Source organism: Oncorhynchus keta, chromosome 2, assembly GCF_023373465.1.
Source record: "Oncorhynchus keta strain PuntledgeMale-10-30-2019 chromosome 2, Oket_V2, whole genome shotgun sequence".
Taxonomy (NCBI): domain Eukaryota; kingdom Metazoa; phylum Chordata; class Actinopteri; order Salmoniformes; family Salmonidae; genus Oncorhynchus; species Oncorhynchus keta.
Window position 1 is genome coordinate 54,825,769 of NC_068422.1, and position 25,274 is coordinate 54,851,042.

The window sequence follows — 25,274 nt, forward strand, 5'->3', positions numbered from 1 at the left end:
CACGCATGATGGCACATGCAGACTGGAGCCGGTTTGGTCAGCATGTTACAGTTAGTGCATTCATCTTAAGAGATAGCTAGGCGGGACAACCACATATCACACTCATAGTAGGTACATGTTTCCTCAATAAAGTAGCTATCAGCTTTGAAGCTAGTAAGAAAAAAATAATATGATCCTGCTAATGAATACCATTGCTAGTTATTCCTTTTAGAATACTACCCAAGGTACATACAGATCTAACCACTCAAGAGTACCACAGAGAAGTAAGTGTTTTATTTCCCCTGACACTCTAGCCAATGTTAGTATTGGTCTCTCTGTGTCCAAGGTTAAGCACTCACTCGCTACACACACACAAGTGGGCCGCGACCTTCAGTCTAGGGTGACATTCAATCTTCCAAACTCATCTCAAAATGATGAAAAAGAGGAAGAGTCCTTCTATAGCAAACAATCCTTAATCCCCTCATCTTCAACATCCATCTTCAAGATATGGACAGCCTTGGTGGGGGGGTCTGGTCTTGAGTACGGTGTACATTTTAGGATACCCTCAGCCTCCCGTCCTTGAGTCAATCATTATCGCTGCTGACTTAAGGAGTGAGGCTGAGGGTGTCCTAAAATGTACACAGTACTTGAGGACATGTTGAGCAGAACACAGAACTAGAATAATATTATATTTAAATGGAGCCTCTGAGCCTATAGCGCCCCCTAGCGATCCCATTGACAAAGAGTGACCTCAGACCGGCTAAAGCATTCTCTCTATGTCCAGCCCACCCCTTTTTGATTGAATAAATATCAAACACTCAAACCATCTGCCTGCCGTGTCTGTATCTGCCCTCATAATGTAGTTCATTGCATGTTTAACAATGAAAACACCTACCAAAAGGAGAACATGGATGTGGTTTATTTCTGTGTATGTTGAAAAAGTAAATACGTTGCATATCTGGACGTGATTTACAGTAGATATATCTGGCAACACAGTCATACACATGATGTATAATCCTGTAACATGACTCTGGCTCATGATGGCAAAAAAATAAATTCTAATGTAGCCCTCCATGGAAAGTAATTGCCCAGGCCTGGTCTAGGGTATAGGAATGGGGCCATTCCATCATGATAGGACAATAAATAATTCAACTATATTTATCATTTATTTTAAAATGTATATCCCTTATCTGCACAAAATGTAAAGCTTTCTCTCCCGACCCCTACTCACAAACACACATGGGCTTGGGATTTTCAAGCATGATCCTTTTCCACTCACTTAAACACACACCCCACCTCACATCACAATAAATCCGCACATACCCACATGCTGTGCCTTCTATGTGCTCTGTTTGTAGTGTTTTATCTCTACCATGTTGATTGAGTACTTTTGTTTTCCAGTTCCTTATAATTGAAGATGTATTATTTAGCTAATTATCCGTTCTTCTAATGCTGTCTTATCAAGTTATGAAATAAATGGAAAGTCTAAATCGAATTATTTTCCACCATTCCCTATCTAGAATGGTATGGTGTAGTTTATTTCTTTAACGATTGTTGTATTTTATTACAATCTCTACCATGGCCAGTATTGAGTGTTACATTATTAGACTCCTCTATGGAAACTTGGTAATATTTAGAATAGCCATGGAGTAGTCTTTGTGTCTCTGAACATTTGGTTATTAATATACAGTTTATCGACTAAGAGAGTTACACGTTTCCCTTTTAATCTATTCTCCTTGAAGATTGACTACAGAACTTTGCGCCATTCTGCAATTTCCTCACTACACCCTCAGGAATTTCTCCTTCTTTCTCTTGGATACCAGTAAGTACCAGATTTTCTCTCATAGATTTAGTCTGTGTGTCAAGTAAGGCTTCTCTCAGAAAGATGAAACGCATTTGAGTTCTTCGGCCGTTATAGAAATGATGCATTGTTAAAACACTAGTAAGCTAAGTTTCATCCCTATCGGGGAACCTGGCCCTGGCTATTACACCATGGATATGGTAATTTGAATTCATGCAAAACATATGGATTTTCCCTTTAAAGAGTAGAGGTGGGTAAAAATCAACAGCTGCTTTACATTAAGCACATACCAGTTCCTGTACGTGACTTTCAAAGTACTGAATAAGTTGGCTGAGTGAGCATTTGGAAAGAACCAAAATATCAAATCCGGGGGAGTACCCACAGATCCTTGGTCCTTCTGTGGCTCAGTTGGTAGAGCATGGCGCTTGTAACGCCAGGGTAGTGGGTTCGATTCCCGGGACCACCCATACGTAGAATGTATGCACACATGACTGTAAGTCGCTTTGGATAAAAGCGTCAGCTAAATGGCATATATTATATATTATATATTATAGATCCCCACTCCGGCTTTTTACTTGTTGATGGCTTCTTTCCACTAAGGGGACCTACGCCGACATCTTTACTTGGTCGCGTCCGGACTGGCCTTGATTACAACATCCACGGATGGGGCTTTCATGAAAACACGCCACTTCGATACAAGTTACTTTTCATAGCAGGTTAGGAGAGCATTTTCACTAACCGTAAGGTAGACTTCTATCAGCCTTCTTATATTGTCTGAAGATCACAACACTCAAAAACAGGTTTTAACACACACACACAGAGGTCTCCTGAAGAGGAGACCTTACAGTTTACCATAACATCATTTATTAACCCTATTAAAAGGTATAAAGTCTTGGTGTAACCCTCTTCAAGTGCAACAGAGATTACATCATCTGTTGGTGCGCTATGCAAATTGGAATGGGCTCTCCAACCCATTTCCTGGAGTCCTACCATCCTGTAGATTTTCACTCCAACCCTAATCTAGCACAAGTAAGTCTAATAATTAGCTGGTTGATAAGCTAAACCAGGTTAGTACCAACTGGGGTGGAGCAAAAACATACACGAAGGTATCTTACCAGGAACAGGGTTGGACAACCCTGGTCTAGGGTTTCTGGGATAATGGTGTTGATGTGAGTCATGACCAGCCTTTCAAAGCATTTCATTCTTACAGATGTGAGTGCTACGGGTTGGTAGTCATTTAGGCTGGTTACCTTAGTGTTCTTGGGCACATGCACTATGGTAGTCTGCTTTTAACATGTTGGTATTACAGACTCAGTCAGGGAGAGGTTGAAAATGTCAATGAAGAAACTTGCCAGTTGGTCAGCGCATGCTCGGAGTACAAGTTCTGGTAATCCGTCTGGCCCAGCGTCCTTGTGAATGTTGTCCTGTTTCAAGGTCTTACTCACATTGGCTGCGGAGCGCGTGATCACACAGTCGTCCAGAACAGATGATGCTCTCATGCATATTTTTTTTTAACATTTTTTATTTCACCTTTATTTAACCAGGTAGGCTAGTTGAGAACAAGTTCTCATTTGTAACTGCGACCTGGCCAAGATAAAGCATAGCAGTGTGAACAGACAACACAGAGTTACACATGGAGTAAACAATTAACAAGTCAATAACACAGTAGGAAAAAAAAGAGTCTATATACATTGTGTGCAAAAAGCATGAGGTAGGCGAGTAATTACAATTTTCCAGATTAACACTGGAGTGATAAATGATCAGATGGTCATGTACAGGTAGAGATATTGGTGTGCAAAAGAGCAGAAAAGTAAATAAATAAAAACAGTATGGGGATGAGGTAGGTAAAAATGGGTGGGCTATTTACCGATAGACTATGTACAGCTGCAGCGATCGGTTAGCTGCTCAGATAGTAGATGTTTGAAGTTGGTGAGGGAGATAAGTCTACAACTTCAGCGATTTTTGCAATTCGTTCCAGTCACAGGCAGCAGAGAACTGGAACGAAAGGCGGCCAAATGAGGTGTTGGCTTTAGGGATGATCAGTGAGATACACCTGCTGGAGCGCGTGCTAGGGATGGGTGTTGTGGGCATCGTGACCAGTGTACTGAGATAAGGTGGAGCTTTATCTAGCATGGACTTGTAGATGACCTGGAGCCAGTGGGTCTGGCGACGAATATGTAGCGAGGGCCAGCCGACTAGAGCATACAAGTCGCAGTGGTGGGTGGTATAAGGTGCTTTAGTGACAAAACGGATGGCACTGTGATAAACTGCATCCAGTTTGCTGAGTAGAGTGTTGGAAGCAATTTTGTAGATGACATCGCCGAAGTCGAGGATCAGTAGGATAGTCAGTTTTACTAGGGTAAGTTTGGCGGCGTGAGTGAAGGAGGCTTTGTTGCGGAATAGACAGCCGACTCTTGATTTGATTTTCGATTGGAGATGTTTGATATGAGTCTGGAAGGAGAGTTTACAGTCTAGCCAGACACCTAGGTACTTATAGATGTCCACATAATCAAGGTTGGAACCATCCAGGGTGGTGATGCTGGTCAGGCGTGCGGGTGCAAGCAGTGAATGGTTGAAAAGCATGCATTTGGTTTTACTAGCGTTTAAGAGCAGTTGGAGGCCACGGAAGGAGTGTTGTATGGCATTGAAGCTCGTTTGGCGGTTAGATACCACAGTGTCCAAGGACGGGCCGAAAGTATATAGAATGGTGTCGTCTGCGTAGAGGTGGATCAGGGAATCGCCCGCAGCAAGAGCAACATAATTGATATATACAGACAAAAGAGTCGGCCCGAGGATTGAACCCTGTGGCACCCCCATAGAGACTGCCAAAGGACCGGACAGCATGCCCTCCGATTTGACACACTGAACTCTGTCTGCAAAGTAATTGGTGAACCAGGCAAGGCAGTCATCCGAAAAACCGAGGCTACTGAGTATGCCGATAAGAATATGGTGATTGACCGAGTCGAAAGCCTTGGCAAGGTCGATGAAGACGGCTGCACAGTACTGTCTTTTATCGATGGCGGTTATGATATCGTTTAGTACCTTGAGCGTGGCTGAGGTGCACCCATGACCGGCTCGGAAACCAGATTGCACAGCGTGAGAAGGTACGGTGGGATTCGAGATGGTCAGTGACCTGTTTGTTGACTTGGCTTTCGAAGACCTTAGATAGGCAGGGCAGGATGGATATAGGTCTGTAACAGTTTGGGTCCAGGGTGTCTCCCCCTTTGAAGAGGGGGATGACTGCGGCAGCTTTCCAATCCTTGGGGATCTCAGACGATATGAAAGAGAGGTTGAACAGGCTGGTAATAGGGGTTGCGACAATGGCGGCGGATAGTTTCAGAAATAGAGGGTCCAGATTGTCAAGTCCAGCTGATTTGTACGGGTCCAGGTTTTGCAGCTCTTTCAGTACATCTGCTATCTGGATTTGGGTAAAGGAGAACCTGGAGAGGCTTGGGCGAGTAGCTGCGGGGGGGGGGGCGGAGCTGTTGGCCGAGGTTGGAGTAGCCAGGCGGAAGGCATGGCCAGCCGTTGAGAAATGCTTGTTGAAGTTTTCGATAATCATGGATTTATCGGTGGTGACCGTGTTACCTAGCCTCAGTGCAGTGGGCAGCTGGAAGGAGGTTCTCTTGTTCTCCATGGACTTCACGGTGTCCCAGAACTTTTTGGAGTTAGAGCTACAGGATGCAAACTTCTGCCTGAAGAAGCTGGCCTTAGCTTTCCTGACTGACTGCGTGTATTGGTTCCTGACTTCCCTGAACAGTTGCATATCACGGGGACTGTTCGATGCTATTGCAGTCCGCCACAGGATGTTTTTGTGCTGGTCGAGGGCAGTCAGGTCTGGAGTGAACCAAGGGCTATATCTGTTCTTAGTTCTGCATTTTTTGAACGGAGCATGCTTATCTAAAATGGTGAGGAAGTTACTTTTAAAGAATGACCAGGCATCCTCAACTGACGGGATGAGGTCAATGTCCTTTCAGGTTACCCGGGCCAGGTCGATTAGAAAGGCCTGCTCACAGTGTTTTAGGGAGCGTTTGACAGTGATGAGAGGTGGTCGTTTGACTGCGGCTCCGTAGCGGATACAGGCAATGAGGCAGTGATCGCTAAGATCCTGGTTGAAGACAGCGGAGGTGTATTTGGAGGGCCAGTTGGTCAGGATGACGTCTATGAGGGTGCCCTTGTTTACAGATTTAGTGTTGTACCTGGTGGGTTCCTTGATGATTTGTGTGAGATTGAGGGCATCTAGCTTAGATTGTAGGACTGCCGGGGTGTTAAGCATATCCCAGTTTAGGTCACCTAACAGAACAAACTCTGAAGCTAGATGGGGGGCAATTAATTCACAAATGGTGTCCAGGGCACAGCTGGGTGCTGAGGGGGGTTGGTAGCAGGCGGCAACAGTGAGAGTCTTATTTCTGGAGAGAGTAATTTTCAAAATTAGTAGTTTGAACTGTTTGGGTATGGACCTGGAAAGTATGACATTACTTTGCAGGCTATCTCTGCAGTAGACTGCAACTCCTCCCCCTTTGGCAGTTCTATCTTGACGGAAGATGTTATAGTTGGGTATGGAAATCTCAGAATTTTTGGTGGCCTTCCTGAGCCAGGATTCAGACATGGCAAGGACAGGGTTAGCAGAGGGTTAGCAGAGTGTGCTAAAGCAGTGAGTAAAACAAACTTAGGGAGGAGTCTTCTGATGTTGACATGCATGAAACCAAGGCTTTTTCGATCACAGAAGTCAACAAATGAGGGTGCCTGGGGACATGCAGGGCCTGGGTTTACCTCCACATCACCCGCGGAACAGAGGAAGAGTAGTATGAGGGTGCGGCTAAAGGCTATCAAAACTGGTCGCCTAGAGCGTTGGGGACAGAGAATAAAAGGAGCAGTTTCTGGGCATGGTAGAATATATTCAGGGCATAATGCGCAGACAGGGGTATGGTGGGGTGCGGGTACAGCGGAGATAAGCCCAGGCACTGGGTGATGATGAGAGAGGTTGTATCTCTGGACATGCTGGTTGTAATGGGTGAGGTCACCGCATGTGTGGGAGGTAGGACAAAGGAGGTATCAGGGGTATGAAGAGTGGAACTAGGGGCTCCATTGTAAACTAAAACAATGATAACTAACCTGAACAACAGTATACAATCCATATTGACATTTGAGAGAGACATACAGTGAGGCATACAGTAATCACAGGTGTTGAATTGGGAGAGCTAGCTAAAACAGTAGCTAAAACAGTAGGTGAGACAACAACAGCTAATCAGCTAGCACAACAACAGCAGGTAAAATGGCGTTGACTAGGCAGGGAGGGTCGAATTAACTACACACAGAGCCTGAGTGCGGCTGGGGCCGACAGATAAAACATAAACAAGCAGAATGGAGTACCGTGATTAAATGGACAGTCCAGCATGCATCAGCTATGTAGCCAAGTGATCAGTGTCCAGGGGGGCAGCGGTGGATGGGGCAGGGAAGCTGGACTGGCGAGTGTTATCCAGGTTTACAAAAACTGTCTGGCTGTACAAAAGGTAAAACCGCTAGCAGTGGCTAACAATGACTAAATAGCTTGTAGCTAGTTAGCTGGTTAGCTTCTGGAGGTTCTCGAGTGTGTTCTAAAAATTAAAAATAATAGCGATTCCGTATCACATTGGGTGAGGCAGGTTACCGGAAGGTATAAACAAATTAAAAATCGAAAAGAGATAGAAAGTATATATGGGTCCAGTGAGTGTTTGGGACGCGGCGATTCAGACGGTTAGCAGGCCTGTGCTAACATGCTAACAGTTAGTAGGCCAGGGCTAAACAAGCTAGCAGTTAGCGGACCGGGGCTAAACAAGCTAGCAGTTAGCAGGCCCAATTAGCAAGCAAGGAGATAGCAAGGGCTAGAAAGTTAGCCTTTGGGGGACGTCGCGATGGGGTGAGTCTGTTTATTCCTCTTCATGCGGTGACATCGATAGACCGGTCGTGGGTCCGGATATTGTAGCCCAGGAGTATGCTTCGGTGGTAGCACAGGAGCTCTGGCCGGGCTAGCTTCAAGCTAAGTGGGTGGAAACGCTAGCCAGGAGTAATCATCCTGGGTTGCGGTTAGCTAGATAGCTAGTTGTGAAGAATCCAGCTGAAAATGTTCCGTTTGCGGTGGGAATCCGGTGGAAATCCGGGGATAAAAAATAATTATGCTCTGGTTAGAGTCGCGTTGTTCGAACTGGCGAGAGCTTTCTGAGCTAAAGGTTAGCTGATGACCGGTTAGCTGAAGACCGCTAGCAATGGTTTGCTGACTGATAGCTGGTAGCTAGCTGGCTAGCTTCAGTTGAGGGGTTCCGGACCCAAAGTAGATATAAATACCAAACAAAACATAGAAACATACAAAGCAAACTATGGTCAGGGTGTGATACCAATTATCTGAGTACAGCCTTTAGACAACAAAGCAGCCAAAAAGACACCCGCCATATTGGGTAGTCAACATTACTCAGAATTAGAATTTTAAATATTCACTTATCTTTGATGATCTTCATCAGAATGCACTCCCAGGAATCCCAGTTCCACCATAGTGTTTCAGTTATTTGATAATGTCCATCAGTTATGTCCAAATATCTTATTTTGTTAGGGCGTTTGGTAAACAAATCCAAAAGCGCGTTCAGGTCACGCCGAACGTCGGATGAAAAGTTCAAAAAGTTCCGTTACAGCCCGTAGAAACATGCCAAACTAAGTATCTTTAGGATGTTTTTAACATAAAACTGTCTGTACAAATGAAGTGGAACGTAGCTACCTTTCACCTGAGCACGCCAGACCGAGGCTGTGGCACTCTGCCAGACCACTCACTCAAAGAGCCCTTATGAGCCCCTCCTTTAGAGTAGAATCCTCAAAACAGGTTCTAAATACTGTTGACATCTAGTGGAATCCTTGGGAAACATAACTAATATCCCACTGTACCTTCAATGGGGACTGAGTTGAAAAACTACAAACCTCAGATTTCCCACATCCTGGTTGGATTTTATCTCAGGTTTTTGCCTGCCATATGAGTTCTGTTATACTTACATACATCATTCAAACAGTTTTAGAAACCTCAGAGTGTTTTCTATCCAAATGTACTAATTATATGCATATTCTAGCTTTTACGGCTGAGTAGTAGGCAGTTAATATGGGCACGTTTTTCATCCAAGCTACCCAATACTGCCCCCTACCCCAAAGAAGTTATTGGTCCCGGTTTTAGAACTCTGAGATTTGCATTACCAACGGTGCAAAAAATGTAATGAACTTGGATGGTTTACATGTACATAAAATGTAAATGATAATCAAAACAAGAAAGGAAATGTACTGGAAAACAATAATGAATTTAGTGCTCACAATCTGTATAATAAACAATTGATTTCATGAAGGTTCCACTCAAATATGTACATCTCGTAGTTTCAATGTTCATATTTTGTTATGGATGTTGCTGGTTTTAGGTATTTGTTTGTGATGTAAATGTAAATGATACACATTTTATATTCTAGGGACAGCACTCCTACATAGGTTTGTTAATGCTCCACACACCATCACCATATCATCTGGACTGGGACATATAGATAAAAATACTGACGAATACGCTGATTCGGTGTGCGAGTTCATTAGAACGTGCGTTGAAGATGTCGTTCCCATAGCAACGATAAAAACATTCCCTAACCAGAAACCGTGGATTGATGGCAGCATTCGCGTGAAACTGAAAGCGCAAACCACTGCTTTTAATCAGGGCAAGGTGTCTGGTAACATGACCGAATATAAACAATGCAGCTATTCCCTCCGCAAGGCTATTAAACAAGCTAAGCGTCAGTACAGAGACAAAGTAGAATCTCAATTCAACGGCTCAGACACAAGAGGCATGTGGCAGGGTCTACAGTCAATCACGAACTACAAGAAGAAACCCAGCCCAGTCACGGACCAGGATGTCTTGCTCCCAGGCAGACTAAATAACTTTTTGCCCGCTTTGAGGACAATACAGTGCCACTGACACGGTCTGCAACGAAAACATGCAGTCTCTCCTTCACTGCAGCCGAGGTGAGTAAGACATTTAAACGTGTTAACCCTCGCAAGGCTGCAGGCCCAGACGGCATCCCCAGCCGCGCCCTCAGAGTAGGCGCAGACCAGCTGGCCGGTGTGTTTACGGACATATTCAATCAATCCCTATACCAGTCTGCTGTTCCCACATGCTTCAAGAGGGCCACCATTGTTCCTGTTCCCAAGAAAGCTAAGGTAACTGAGCTAAACGACTACCGCCCCGTAGCACTCACTTCCGTCATCATGAAGTGCTTTGAGAGACTAGTCAAGGACCATATCACCTCCACCCTACCTGACACCCTAGACCCACTCCAATTTGCTTACCACCCAAATAGGTCCACAGACGACGCAATGTCAACCACACTGCACACTGCCCTAACCCACCTGGACAAGAGGAATACCTATGTGAGAATGCTGTTCATCGACTACAGCTCGGCATTCAACACCATAGTACCCTCCAAGCTCGTCATCAAGCTCGAGACCCTGGGTCTCGACCCCGCCCTGTGCAACTGGGTACTGGACTTCCTGACGGGCCGCCCCAGGTGGTGAGGGTAGGCAACAACATCTCCTCCCCACTGATCCTCAACACGGGGCCCCACAAGGGTGCGTTCTGAGCCCTCTCCTGTACTCCCTGTTCACCCACGACTGCGTGGCCACGCACGCTCCAACTCAATCATCAAGTTTGCGGACGACACAACAGTGGTAGGCTTGATTACCAACAACGACGAGACGGCCTACAGAGAGGAGGTGAGGGCCCTCGGAGTGTGGTGTCAGGAAAATAACCTCACACTCAACGTCAACAAAACTAAGGAGATGATTGTGGACTTCAGGAAACAGCAGAGGGAACACCCCCCTATCCACATCGATGGAACAGTAGTGGAGAGGGTAGCAAGTTTTAAGTTCCTCGGCATACACATCACAGACAAACTGAATTGGTCCACTCACACTGACAGCGTCGTGAAGAAGGCGCAGCAGCGCCTTTTGGCTTGTCACCAAAAGCACTCACAAACTTCTACAGATGCACAATCGAGAGCATCCTGGCGGGCTGTATCACCGCCTGGTACGGCAACTGCTCCGCCCTCAACCGTAAGGCTCTCCAGAGGGTAGTGAGGTCTGCACAACGCATCACCGGGGGCAAACTACTTGCCCTCCAGGACACCTACACCACCCGATGTTACAGGAAGGCCATAAAGATCATCAAGGACATCAACCACCCGAGCCACTGCCTGTTCACCCCGCTATCATCCAGAAGGCGAGGTCAGTACAGGTGCATCAAAGCTCGGACCGAGAGACTGAAAACAGCTTCTATCTCAAGGTCATCAGACTGTTAAACAGCCACCACTAACATTGAGTGACTGCTGCCAACTCACTGTCATTGACACTGACCCAACTCCAGCCACTTTAATAATGGGAATTGATGGGAAATGATGTAAATATATCACTAGCCACTTTAAACAATGCTACCTTATATAATGTTACTTACCCTACATTATTCATCTCATATGCATACGTATATACTGTACTCTATATCATCGACTGCATCCTTATGTAATACATGTATCACTAGCCACTTTAACTATGCCACTTTGTTTACTTTGTCTACATACTCATCTCATATGTATATACTGTACTCGATACCATCTACTGTATGCTGCCCTGTACCATCACTCATTCATATATCCTTATGTACATATTCTTTATCCCCTTACACTGTGTATAAGACAGTAGTTTTGGAATTGTTAGTTAGATTACTTGTTGGTTATCACTGCATTGTCGGAACTAGAAGCACAAGCATTTCACTACACTCGCATTAACATCTGCTAACCATGTGTATGTGACAAATAAAATTTGATTTGATTTGATTTGATTTATCTAATAGGTCAACCAGGGAGGTTGGAAGAACAATTGTAAAAATCTGCCTGTGACTCTTTCAATGTGAATTCTAACATTTGACAGGTGTCTTGATGTGTCCACTTGTTGGGCAGAGAGCTGCTTTCTTCCTTTTGGGAAATTGGGGATTTGAAGGGTGGCACCATATGCTACTAGTTCATCTCTGTTTGTAAATCCACAATCAGCTATTATCCTGTCCTTTGGCTCTATCAATTGTGAAAATCCAGATTCCGCTGTTATCTGCTTATCTGAAACACCCCCACCCCAGCTTTGGGACAGAAAAGAAATGGTTCCTGCAGGTGAAATTCCATCCAAATATTTGATAGTGTTATGGTGTTTATAATTAGACCATGTCTGGGCTCTAGATTTGAGATCACAGGAGGTTGGTGGCACCTTAATTGGGGAGAACGGGCTCGTGGTAATGACTGGAGCGGAATCAATGGCTTGGTGTGAAATACATCAAACACATGGTTTCCAGGTGTTTGATGCCACTCCATTTGCGCCGTTCCGGACATTATTATGAGCTCATCAGCCTCCACTGGTTGAGATGTGTAGGTCTGTCCATGAAGGTTTCTGTGCATTCAGCAATGTACCTGCACCGTTTTAATTTGTGTTTGAATCATTTGGGCATGTTCTTTAAAACTGCATTCTTGCTTGGCCACTTGATTGGTTTCAATACCTGTGACATCACAGGGAGCCAATTTTTTCAAAATATTAGAGATGGCACATTCTGTAACATTAAACCTGAATGTAATGTCCCCATTGCTGAGACCTAGTTGGAATGTCATTAGGTCAACCAATACATTATACTCCAAGCTCATACAGCCATGCACACACACACCGTTTTAAAGTGTTTGGAGCAACTACTCAAACACGACAGTGGTTAGACCAGTGAAAAATAGAAACTGTACTGCTTTTTGTTTGATAGAGCTAAAGACAAAGTGGGAGTTTTTGAGTGTTTCTTTCAGTTGCTCGTTATCGACTTTGAGTGCGCTGATGTCTGTGCATAAGTTGAGAATCTGTAGAAAGTTGGACGTGCTTGAGTTTGAGATCATCGTAGATTACCTTTGGGACCATGGCGACTGAAAGAGAGATTGGAGTAGATAGTAATTTTGACTACCTTTACGAAAATCATTCAATCACTCACACTACTTACTGTACCAACCCCAACTATATTATCCCTTTTCACTCTACAGAACCAAGCAGAGCTGAGCCAAGCTGTAATTGGATGGCCTGGTTATGCGTTCAACACAGTTACTTGAACCATGCTGGAACAATGCAGTTCAGGTCAGCTCAGTATAGTTGGCCTATTAGTGACTATCCAACAATAAGTCAACTGTTAGAGATTATTATTACCATTGCCAAGCTCCATTCTGCAATTATTCGGTGAGAGTGAAGGTTGATTCACAATCTTAGAACGCTGCGGTTCAGGCTGATTATCGCACCAGTGATGATAAGAGGTATGTTTTCAGCTAATTACCAAGAATCAGAAGATACAAGCTATTTTATGAAGACCATGGCTAATGATTGCATCTTTGTCGTGAGGGGCTTGAGAAAGGTGTGATACGGATGACATTTATACCTTTATTGGAAGGGGAAGGCAGGGGACACTGTGGTGTAAACTGCTCGGCTACCGACGGCGGGGGAAGCAATTTCCCACAATTCTTATTAAGTGTGTTCCTTCAACGCCGACGGACCCCCTGTGAAAGAGCCGCCACTTACTGCCAGCGAGGAGATTACGAGTGGCAAAAGATCCGTCACAGCTGTGTAGCGAGAAGTGGGGAGGCGTTATCACAATGCCAACTTCAACTCACTGCTGGGCCAGCCAGAATACTGTTATTGTCGTTGCTTCAAAACATAATGCTTGTCGCTTGATAAACAATAACCGTAGACACGACTATTTACGGATTAAACACATGGTACTAAGTGCACACAGTTGTGTCCGTTTTTTTTAAGCCCTGGAACATTTTTATTGTCTCTTCTTGCAGAGAGTTTAATACATGACAAATGTGATTGTCTCTTCTTGCAGTGTGAGAGTTTAATACAGCACGTTGTGCACATATCATTTAGTTGTCTCCCTCTGGCATGACACAAAAACTTGAATAGCTAATTAAACCATAGAGAATACACAGAACCACGAGAGACTGGCTGTTTAGTGTGATATTTGGGGAAATGTATCTCAGCATCCGAGAACAATTCCAATTCCATGTCCCTTTGTGGTGAATCAATAATCAACTTACATAGTTTGATTGAATATGACCTGATGTTATTAAAATAATAATAATAATAATGTGATATTTTAGTGCTTCTCACTTGAATGTACTCTTCCCTGTACCCAGAGGCTGTGCTTGGCTGAAGGATGTAGTCTGAATAAGCAAAGCCTCGTCGCTCCATGTTCCAGGAGTCAGAGTGAAGCACACTTGTAATGATACATAGGGTCGTGGAAAAGTGAGGAGCCTGCCTTGAGCACACTGAACATATAAAAATCCATGTCAGAGCATTTCAAAATCACTCAGCGAGATTAAAATGGCAGCGAGGGGCAACGAGTGGGATGGGGGCCGTGCACCGTCCAACCGAAGCAATTTTAGGTCCCCACTTGACTGTTGACATAACAAATGCAATCGGGGCCAGGCACGGAATATGATTAGATACATCTTATTCCATTGTACATTCTCCTTTATTGTATTATTTCAGGAGGAGTTTGAAACATGTCTAATAGCTTTTTAAACAGCTCCCTGTCGGGTCCACTTATAGGTAATTTTAGTCACCGTGTGCCATCGAGAGGAGCTTTTTTCTCTCTCAGCCGACTGATCTTGTCAGTCAACAATCATATTGTACACCCCCAAAGGGTCATTTACTAAAAGAAAAACAGAATAACAAATAGAAGAGAAGAAATTAAACCTAGAATATTCTTCAAATAATCTTTCTGTAGACTATAGTGTATTGCACAATGGAGTGGCGTTTTCATAATACTGCTGAAATGAAGACCGGATCATAATACTATGATTACAATAAGATTAGGTATATGAAATATGATACCCCATGGGCTCGTTTCCCAAAACCCAGATTGAGATTGTCCTTGGGTAAAAAAAAAAGCACTTTTAATGAAGATTCTCCATTGAAGATGGTTTTGAGTTCAGGACTAGGTCTAATCTGGGTTCAGCAACCCAGTCCTAAAACAGTGTATATTAGTGTACTCATTCTCCAAAAGCAGATTGTGAGATTTTGTAAAAATGAGACCAGGTATTGTAGCAGTTAGTATTTATTTTATTCTGCCACTAATTCATAAGTCACAAAAAACGGAGTGAAACAAGATAGCTTAAAAGCCTATCTTTTAAGCTATCATTTGTGCCCTTGCCATCCCATCCCAATCCACACCACATAGGACACCAGTTGGAGTTTACTTCATAGCTCCCCTAACTAAGTCACAATGAGTCAGGACCCTCAACACCACCCCCCCTAACTAATTCACAATGAGTAGGGACCCTCAACCCCACCCCACATCCATCAACCTTGCCCCAAATTATCCCGGGAGCAACAGAGGGTGATGGAGCATTCCACTCCTGCAAGCAGCAGCAGTGACATCACTAGCTACCCCTGTGAGTGATGGATGGCGCCAGGATGCCCAGGGCATTTCGTTCCACCACAGTGGCTACTAGGACAGAACACACAGGGATCTGGGCAGCTCCACCTTGGAGGGCCATGGCTATGAGGTGCCGATGTGGACAAAAGCTGATTGAATGATGCGTGAGAGAGATCCATATGACAATTAAGCAGGAAGGAACAGACAAACTTGCACGAGAGTGTTTGAATTGCCCTGCAGGTGAGATCCAAGTGACTTGTGAGAGGGGATTGTGTGAGGCTGGTCCACTCGCTCTATCCAGTTGGGTGGGCCTCGTGCAGGGTAGTTTGAATTGGGACAGAGTGTACAGTCCAGTTAATTTGCGGACGACTTGATGACTAGTTAACCAGCGCAGAGTAGATTGAATTGTCTGTGTTCAATTAAGCCCTGAGAGACCGGTTAAATTGGTCCGTGCTCCGCTGTGCTGTCCAGTTGGTCAACACCCATGGTTGAATAGATTTTTTAAAAGGCTATGCTGCTTAACATTGAGAAAGTGACATGTAGAATGAAACAGTAGCAAGAAGACCTGGACAAGAAAGTGGATTTATTAAAATATAGCTGGCAGTTAATCATACAAGCACATATACACTACAAAAGTATGTGGACACCTGCTTGTCAAGCATCACATTCTGCAATCATGAGAATTAATATGGAGTTTGCCCCTCCTTTGCTGCTATAGCAGCCTCCACCTTTCTGGTAAGGCTTTCTTATAGTTGTTGGAAAATTGCTGCCATGGTTTGCTTCCATTCAACCACAAGAGCATTAGTGAGGTTGGGCATTGATGTTGGCCGATTAGGCCTGGCTCGCAGTCGGCGTTCCAATTGAACCCAAAGGTGTTTGATTGGGTTGAGATCAGGGCTATGTGCATGCCATTCAAGTTCTTCCACACCGATCTCGACAAACCATTTCTGTATGGATTTTGCTTTGTGCACGGGGGCATTGTCATGCTCAAACAGGAACGGGCCTTCCCAAAAAGTTGGGAGCACAGAATTGTCTAGAATGTCATTGAATGCTGTAGCGTTAAGATTTCCCTTCACTGGAACTAAGAAAACCATGAAAAACAGCTCCATACCATTATTCCTCCTCCACCCAACTTTAGATTTGGTACTATGCATTGGGGCAGGTAGCATTCGTCCGTAGGACTGCCAGATGGTGAAGTGTGATTCATCTCTCCAGAGAACACGTTTCCACTGCTCCAGAGTCCAACGGTGGTGAGCATTACACCACTCCAACCGACGCTCGGCATTGTGATCTTATGCTTGTGTGCGGCTACTTAACAATGTAAACTCACTTCATGAAGCTCCCGACTATCGGCAGTTTGGAACTCTGTAGTGAGTGTTGCAACCAAGGATAGATGATTGTTACGCGCTTCAGCAGTCCCATTCTGTGAGCTTGTGTGGCTGACCACTTTGTGGCTGAGCCGTTGTTGCTTCAAGACGTTTCAACTTCACAATAACAGCACTTACAGTTGACAGGGGCAGCTCTAACAGGGCAGACATTTGACAAACTGACATCCTATGATGGTGCCACGTTGAATGTTGCTGAGCTCTTCAATAAGGACATTCTACTGCCAATATTTTTCTATGGAGATTGCATGGCTGTGAGCCTGATTTTATACACATGTCAGCAACGGGTGTGGCTGAAATAGCCGAATCCACTAAGAGTCCACTAAGATGTATCCATATAATTTAGTATATGTAGTGTATGTAGGCTATATCATGAAAGTATATGTTTTATGACATCATTGATAAAAATTGACAGCAATGCTGATGAACAGCCTTGAAGAAATATTAATCCTTTACAAAAATGGTCACAAACAGAGATGAACTATGGTTGCAAGATGTTTCAGTTGAACCGTAACAAGAGCAGGAGAAGACCATGGATTTATTAGAATACAGCTGGGAGTTAAAACTTCCGGTGTCCCATCCGCGGGGCGGTTTAGCTAACGTAGGCTAATGCGATTAGCATGAGGTTGTATGTAACAAGAACCTTCCCCAAGACATAGACATATCTGATATTGGCAAAAAGCTTAAATTATTGTTAATCTAACTGCGCTGTCCAATTACAGTAGCTATTACAGTGAAAGAATACCATGCCATTGTTTGAGGAGAGTGCACAGTGATGAACTTGAAAAGTTATTAATAAACCAATTAGGCACATTTGGGCAGATTGATACAACATTTTGAACAGAAACGCAACGGTTCATTGGATTAGTCTAAAACTTTGCACATACACTGCTGCCATCTAGTGGCCTAAATCTAAATTGTGCCTGGGCTGGAATAATAATAAATATGGCCTTTCGCTTGCATTTCAAAGATACAAAGAAAAAAAATGCTTTTTTAAAATCTTTTATCAGATCTAATATGCTATATCCTCCTACATTCCTTTCACATTTCTACCTCAAAGTGTTTCCTTTCAAATGGTATCAAGAATATGCATATCCTTGCTTCAGGGCCTGAGCTACAGGCAGTTAGATTTGGGTACGTAATTTCAGGCAAAAAATTTAAAAAAGGGATGGATCCATAAATGAATCACATCATAAAAATATGACATCATTTATGAATATTGACAGCTACCATGTTGATCGGTAAGCCTTGGAACAAATGTAATCCTTTACAAATGTCACAAACACTGTCTTGTTTGGCGTGACAATGGAAACTGGGCAGAAGAGCAAACAGCATATCGCGATGAGGTAAGATGGTGGACTGAACACATCGGTGGAGATCGCCTCAAGATAAAATAGTAATATTCAATATCTGTAAGTTAGACAAAATATTATCATTTTACATACTCGTGCGTTAAAACCTTCAATCTGGATAACAACACAAAACAAATCATATTATGAAAACAAGCAACACCCAAAGATTTTAGGATGGTTAGCTGAAGCGTAACACTTTTCTTCTCATGCACCAAAACTCAAGAGTGCACCAAAATGTGCAGAAACAGAATACGAGAATGGTTAAATTTGATAACACCATCTGCTTAAATTCACCCACGAAAGAGTAATTCAAGAAGATCTAGCCTAAATTAATATTCCCATGAAATTGATCGAGATCAGTCAAATGATTGGCATGGAGATGCAGTTTGGATGTTTCACCAGTAAAACGTGAATAAATATTATTCACAATTGACAGTGATGATGCCCAATTTGGAAATTTGCTAGCCTATGCCTAACTTGCTGTTTGAGGCTATTAAAATACACATTTCTCTTTAGACAATTTGTGGGCATAAGCAGACATTGCAAATGGAGGATTAATTTTATTCATATGCTATAATGATAGGCTATTTAATTGGCTACATCTGTCGGTACAAAATTCAAACTCATCCCCCCCCCCAAAAAAATGTGCTTCCTCACCTAAAGAAATAGCACTATACCACTGGGCAGACCAATACAATGATTAGGATCGATGTATAATTAACAGAGTAAATAAATATGCATGCAATACAACAATCATATGAGCAACTGTTCCATAATGTAAAGAAATGCAATGGTATAGCATCTAGACATCAGTATGAATATAAATTCAACAAAAAGTTTATACTGTCAACTGCGTTTATTTTCAGAAAACTGTGTAAATATGTGTATGAACATAACAAGATTCAACAACTGAGACATAAACTGAACAAGTTCCACAGACATGTGACTAACAGAAATGGTATAATGTGTCCCTGAACAAAGGGGGGGACAAAATCTAAAATAACAGTCAGTATCTGGTGTGGCCACCAGCTGCATTAAGTACTTGGTACCATTTGAAAGGAAACATTAAAGGTAAATCAAGGCAGGCAAGAGTCGTAATCCAAATCAGAGTCAAGCAGGTTCAAGGTTCAGGCAGGTTCAACATTTACATTACATTTAAGTCATTTAGCAGACGCTCTTATCCAGAGCGACTTACAAATTGGTGCATTCACCTTATGACATCCAGTGGAACAGCCACTTTACAATAGTGCATCTAAATCTTTTAAGGGGGGGGGGGTGAGAAGGATTACTTTATCCTATCCTAGGTATTCCTTAAAGAGGTGGGGTTTCAGGTGTCTCCGGAAGGTGGTGATTGACTCCGCTGTCCTGGCGTCGTGAGGGAGTTTGTTCCACCATTGGGGGCCAGAGCAGCGAACAGTTTTGACTGGGCTGAGCGGGAACTGTACTTCCTCAGTGGTAGGGAGGCGAGCAGGCCAGAGGTGGATGAACGCAGTGCCCTTGTTTGGGTGTAGGGCCTGATCAGAGCCTGGAGGTACTGAGGTGCCGTTCCCCTCACAGCTCCGTAGGCAAGCACCATGGTCTTGTAGCGGATGCGAGCTTCAACTGGAAGCCAGTGGAGAGAGCGGAGGAGCGGGGTGACGTGAGAGAACTTGGGAAGGTTGAACACCAGACGGGCTGCGGCGTTCTGGATGAGTTGTAGGGGTTTAATGGCACAGGCAGGGAGCCCAGCCAACAGCGAGTTGCAGTAATCCAGACGGGAGATGACAAGTGCCTGGATTAGGACCTGCGCCACTTCCTGTGTGAGGCAGGGTCGTACTCTGCGGATGTTGTAGAGCATGAACCTACAGGAACGGGCCACCGCCTTGATGTTAGTTGAGAACGACAGGGTGTTGTCCAGGATCACGCCAAGGTTCTTAGCTCTCTGGGAGGAGGACACAATGGAGTTGTCAACCGTGATGGCGAGATCATGGAACGGGCAGTCCTTCCCCGGGAGGAAGAGCAGCTCCATCTTGCCGAGGTTCAGCTTGAGGTGGTGATCCGTCATCCACACTGATATGTCTGCCAGACATGCAGAGATGCGATTCGCCACCTGGTCATCAGAAGGGGGAAAGGAGAAGATTAATTGTGTGTCGTCTGCATAGCAATGATAGGAGAGACCATGTGAGGTTATGACAGAGCCAAGTGACTTGGTGTATAGCGAGAATAGGAGAGGGCCTAGAACAGAGCCCTGGGGGACACCAGTGGTGAGAGCGCGTGGTGAGACAGATTCACGCCACGCCACCTGGTAGGAGCGACCCGTCAGGTAGGACGCAATCCAAGCGTGGGCCGCGCCGGAGATGCCCAACTCGGAGAGGGTGGAGAGGAGGATCTGATGGTTCACAGTATCGAAGGCAGCCGATAGGTCTAGAAGGATGAGAGCAGAGGAGAGAGAGTTGGCTTTAGCAGTGCGGAGCGCCTCCATGATACAGAGAAGAGCAGTCTCAGTTGAATGACTAGTCTTGAAACCTGACTGATTTGGATCAAGAAGGTCATTCTGAGAGAGATAGCGGGAGAGCTGGCCAAGGACGGCACGTTCAAGACATCAAGCAATCGGTACAGTGGTTCCTCCTTAAAAGTTGCGAGCTTACACCGCGGGACTAAGAGGTACCCAGCGTCATGGCTTCATTGCTCCAGACCACCACAAGGGGGAGTTAGCGCACTCATTATGCATTTGGATTCCAAGATTTTATACGATCAATCATATCGAATTCTTCCAATGACGCAGAGCCACCCCTCCCTGGTGACTTTCTTCAGCAAAGATGGCTGACAAAACATTACGGGGAGGCAAATTTAAGTAGTTATAGCATCATAACGAGTCAAACAAAAAAGTACAATTGAGAGGAATATGTTAGTTAATGTAGAGACAAACGATTGTGCATATTTTTGTCATAAAGTTAATTTACCAAAATCGCTATTTTAATGTTTTTTCTGTCATATCCAATACCAGGTGTATCAAGCTCCATTCTGTGAATGATGCTGTGTCTGCATGTATGTATTACAATTCTAAACTTCAACAGTGTTTACTGCTCCTGTGGCATCAAAGATTACACATTGTAACTATGCAATAGACAAGAAACATGATTTTGAAATTCAAATATACAGAATAAAAAACAGTACATCCTGCCAGCACGCCCACAAGCGTGCTGAATGACGTATGGAAGAGAGCAAGGAATGAGATGGGAGTAACAATACAGGATATTTGCTCTGAGACCTGTATAATAATGGAATGAAACATGCAGGGAGCACGTTTCGAACCCTCAACATTCTAGCCCAAAGTACAGCAAGCTATCGACTGTGTTCAAATGTATTAATTGGGGTTGGGGCCGATTGTTGATGAAAACACTTTATCTATTGGAATCTTTAACATGTGGAAAGGGGAAAAGGCATTATTATTAGTTTTTCACAAGCGAAGCAGGATGGGCTATAAACTGAACAATAGACAATTGTTTAGTAAAGGTTTAATAGTCTAACAGCCGAACTAGGTGGGTCCCCCCCTCCCCAACTTGCAACACATCATTTTTATCTATCTTTCCACATCTGCCTAAACAAGTAGCTACCTACACATGGTTAATGTTCTAATATATATTTATTTATATAGAGCTGAAGTTTGAAGTTTACATACACTTAGGTTGGAATCATTAAAACTCATTTTTCAATCACTCCACAAATTTCTTGTTAACAAACTATAGTTTGGGCAAGTCGGTTAGGACAATTTTTTCAACAATTGTTTACAGACAGATTATTTCACTGTATCACAGTTCCAGTGGGTCAGAAGTTTACATACACGAAGTTGACTGTGCCTTTAAACAGCTTGGAAAAATCCTGAAAATGATGTAATGTCTTCAGAAGCTTCTGACAGGCTTATGGACATAATTCAAGTCAATTGGAGGTGTACCTGTGGATGTATTTCAAGGCTTAGCTTCAAACGCAGTGCCTCAATGCTTGACATCATGGGAAATCAAGATAAATCAGCCAAGACCTCCACAAGTCTGGTTGTAGACCTCCACATGTCTGGTTCATCCTTGGGAGCAATTTCCAAACACCTGAACGTATACCACGTTCATCTGTACAAACAATAGTACGCAAGTATAAACACCATGGGACCACGCAGCCGTCATTCCGCTCAGGAAGGATACTCATTCTGTCTCCTAGAGATGAACGTATGTTGGTGTGAAAAGTGCAAATCAATCCCAGAACAACAGCAAAGGACCTTGTGAAGATGCTGGAGGAAACAGATACAAAAGTATCTATATCCACAGTAAAACGAGTCCTATATTGACATAACCCGAAAGGGCGCTCAACAAGGGAGAAGCCACTGCTCCAAAACCGCCATAAAAAAGCCAGACAACGGTTTGCAACTGCACATGGGGACAAAGATCTGATGAAACAAAAGTAGAACTGTTTGCCCATAATGACCACTGTTATGTTTGGAGGAAAAAGGGGGATGCTTGCAAGCCGAAGAACACCATCCCAACCGTGAAGCACGGGGTGGCAGCATCATGTTGTGGGGGTGCTTTGCTGCAGGAGGGACTGGTGCACTTCACAAAATAGATGGCATCATGAGGTGGAAAATTACGTGGATATATTGAAGCAACATCTCAAGACATCAGTCAGGAAGATAAAGATTGGTCGCAAATGGGTCTTCCAAATGGACAATGACCCCAAGCAGACTTCCAAAGTTGTGGCAAAATGGCTTAAGGACAACAAAGTCAATGTATTGGAGTGGCCATCACAAAGCCCTGACCTCAATCCTATAGAACATTTGTGGGCAGAACTGGAAAAGCATGTGCGAGCAAGGAGGCTTACAAACCTGACTCAGTTACACCAGCTCTGTCAGGTGGAATGGGCCAAAATTCACCCAACTTATTGTGGGAAACTTGTGGAAGGCTACCCAAAATGTTTGACACAAGTTAAACAATTTAAAGACTATGCTACCAAATACTAACTGAAAGTATGCTTCTGATCCACTGGGAATGTGATGGGAATCTGATGAAAGAAATAAAAAATGAAATAAATCATTCTCTCGAATATTATTCTGACATTTCACAGTCTTGAAAAAGTGGTGATCCTAACTAACCTAAAACAGGGAATTTTTACCAGGATTAAATGTCAGCAGTTGTGAAAAACTGAGTTTAAATGTATTTGGCTAAGGTCTATGTAAACTTCCGACTTCAACTGTATATATCGATGGTTCGAATTCAGGCTGTGTCACATCCAACTGTGATTGGGAGTGCCCTAGGTCGGCGCACAATTGGCCCAGCGGGTTTGGCCGGGGTATGCCTTCATTGGCCGGGGTCGGCGGGTGCTGAAAATATAGCTAGCTTGTTATGCAAGTGTTGCACACCAACAGATGGAGAAAACCTACACCAGTAGAGCAATTCATTTCAACAATGATCTTTATTTTAATTTGACTTTACAAACAGCAAGAGCACTTAATTGGAGTCTATTATATTAAATAACTTAACTGGCTGATGTAGGCTATAAGGTTTTATTAGGCCTACTTACATTTGCAACTGGTTAAAAATGTAGCATCCTACATAAACAATCCTTTAAAGAAAAAAAAGTCTGCACGTTCGATCTAAACAATGTAACTAATAATTAAATGTGCACATGTGTATATCTTAAATCCCTAAAAGTAATTGGAAAGGTAGATACAAAGGATGTGTGACACAATAAAGAATGGAACAAGATGTAAACAAAATGCTCTGTTTTTATTTACAGTAGTGATGGACAACTGGAGGAATTTTGAAAACAGGTTTTCAAACACTTGTTTTTCACAACTGTAGCAGGTGTAGCCCGTCATGCAAATGTTTCCTATTAGCAGGACAATTTACTTTTTATTAACCAGCTACTGCTGAGAAAAATCCCTCAACTTGCAATGTATTCGATGCTTATTAAGTACTCTAAAGTGTTGCATTTCTAACTCAAAACAGCCGTACAGTATTTGACCAGAGTACCATCTTCCAAATATTTGGGGAGTCTTCCACATGCCTTTTGGTGAACACCAAACGTGTTTGCAATTTTTTTTCTTTCACTTCTTTGGGCTCAGGGGCAGTATTCGGAAGTTTGGATGAATGAGGTTCCCAAAGTAAACTGCCTTTTACTCAGGTCCAGAAGCTAGGATATGCATATAATTGGTAGTATTGGATAGAAAACACTCTAAAGTTTCCAAAACTGTTCAAATAATGTCTGTGAGTATAACAGAAATGATATGGCAGGCAAAACCCTGAGGACAAAATCCATCTAGAATTTGTTTTTTAAAATCTTATGGGAATATAAAAGGAAAACCTCCCAGTTTGCAGTTCCTATGGCTTCCACTAGTTGTCAACAGTCTTTAGAAAGAGTTTCAGGCTTGTTTTTTGAAGAATGAGCTAGAATTTGTAGTTTTTGTAAGTGCTCCCATTTTGACTGTAGTGTTTGTTGCGCGTTCCGGTGAGGGCGTGCACTCACTATTTATCTCAGGTAATGGTCTCCGTTATTCTCAGTCTTAAATTTGATTGTTTATTTACATATTAGGGTACCTGAGGATTGATTAGGAAAGTTGTTTGATATGTTTGGAAGAAGTTTATTGGTAATTTACGGGATTCATTTGTATGCATTTTGAATGAGGGAATCTGGTGGATTACTGAGTCAAGCGCACCAATGAAACTTACTTTTTGGGGATATAAAGAAGGACTTTATCGAACAAAAGGACCATTTGTTATGTAGCTGGGACAAAGTTAAGTGATTTATTTTATTGCTATTTCTGATTTCCGTGATGCCTCTGCTTGGTTGGAAATGTATGTAATGCTTTTGTGTGTGGTGCGCTGTCATTAGATAATCGCATGGTGTGCTTTTGCCATAAAGCCTTTTTGAAATCTGACAAAGCGGCTGGATTAACAGGAAGTTAAGCTTTTAACTGGTGTATAACACTTGTATTTTCATGAATGTTTAATATTACGACTTTTGTCACTTGAATTTGGTGCTCTGCAATTTCACCTGATGTTGGCCAGGTGGGATGGTAGCATCCCAATGTCCGCTGTGGAGCTTTCCAGATCCTTCAGGGTTATATTTGGTCCCTTTGTTGCCTCTCTGATTAATTCCCTCCTTGTCTGGTCCGTGAGTTTTGGTGGGCGGCTCTCTCTTGGCAGGTTTGTTGTGGTGCCATATTCTTTCCATTTTTTAATAATGGATGTAATGGTGCTCAGTGGGATGTTCAAAGTTTCAAATATTTTTATATAATCCAACCC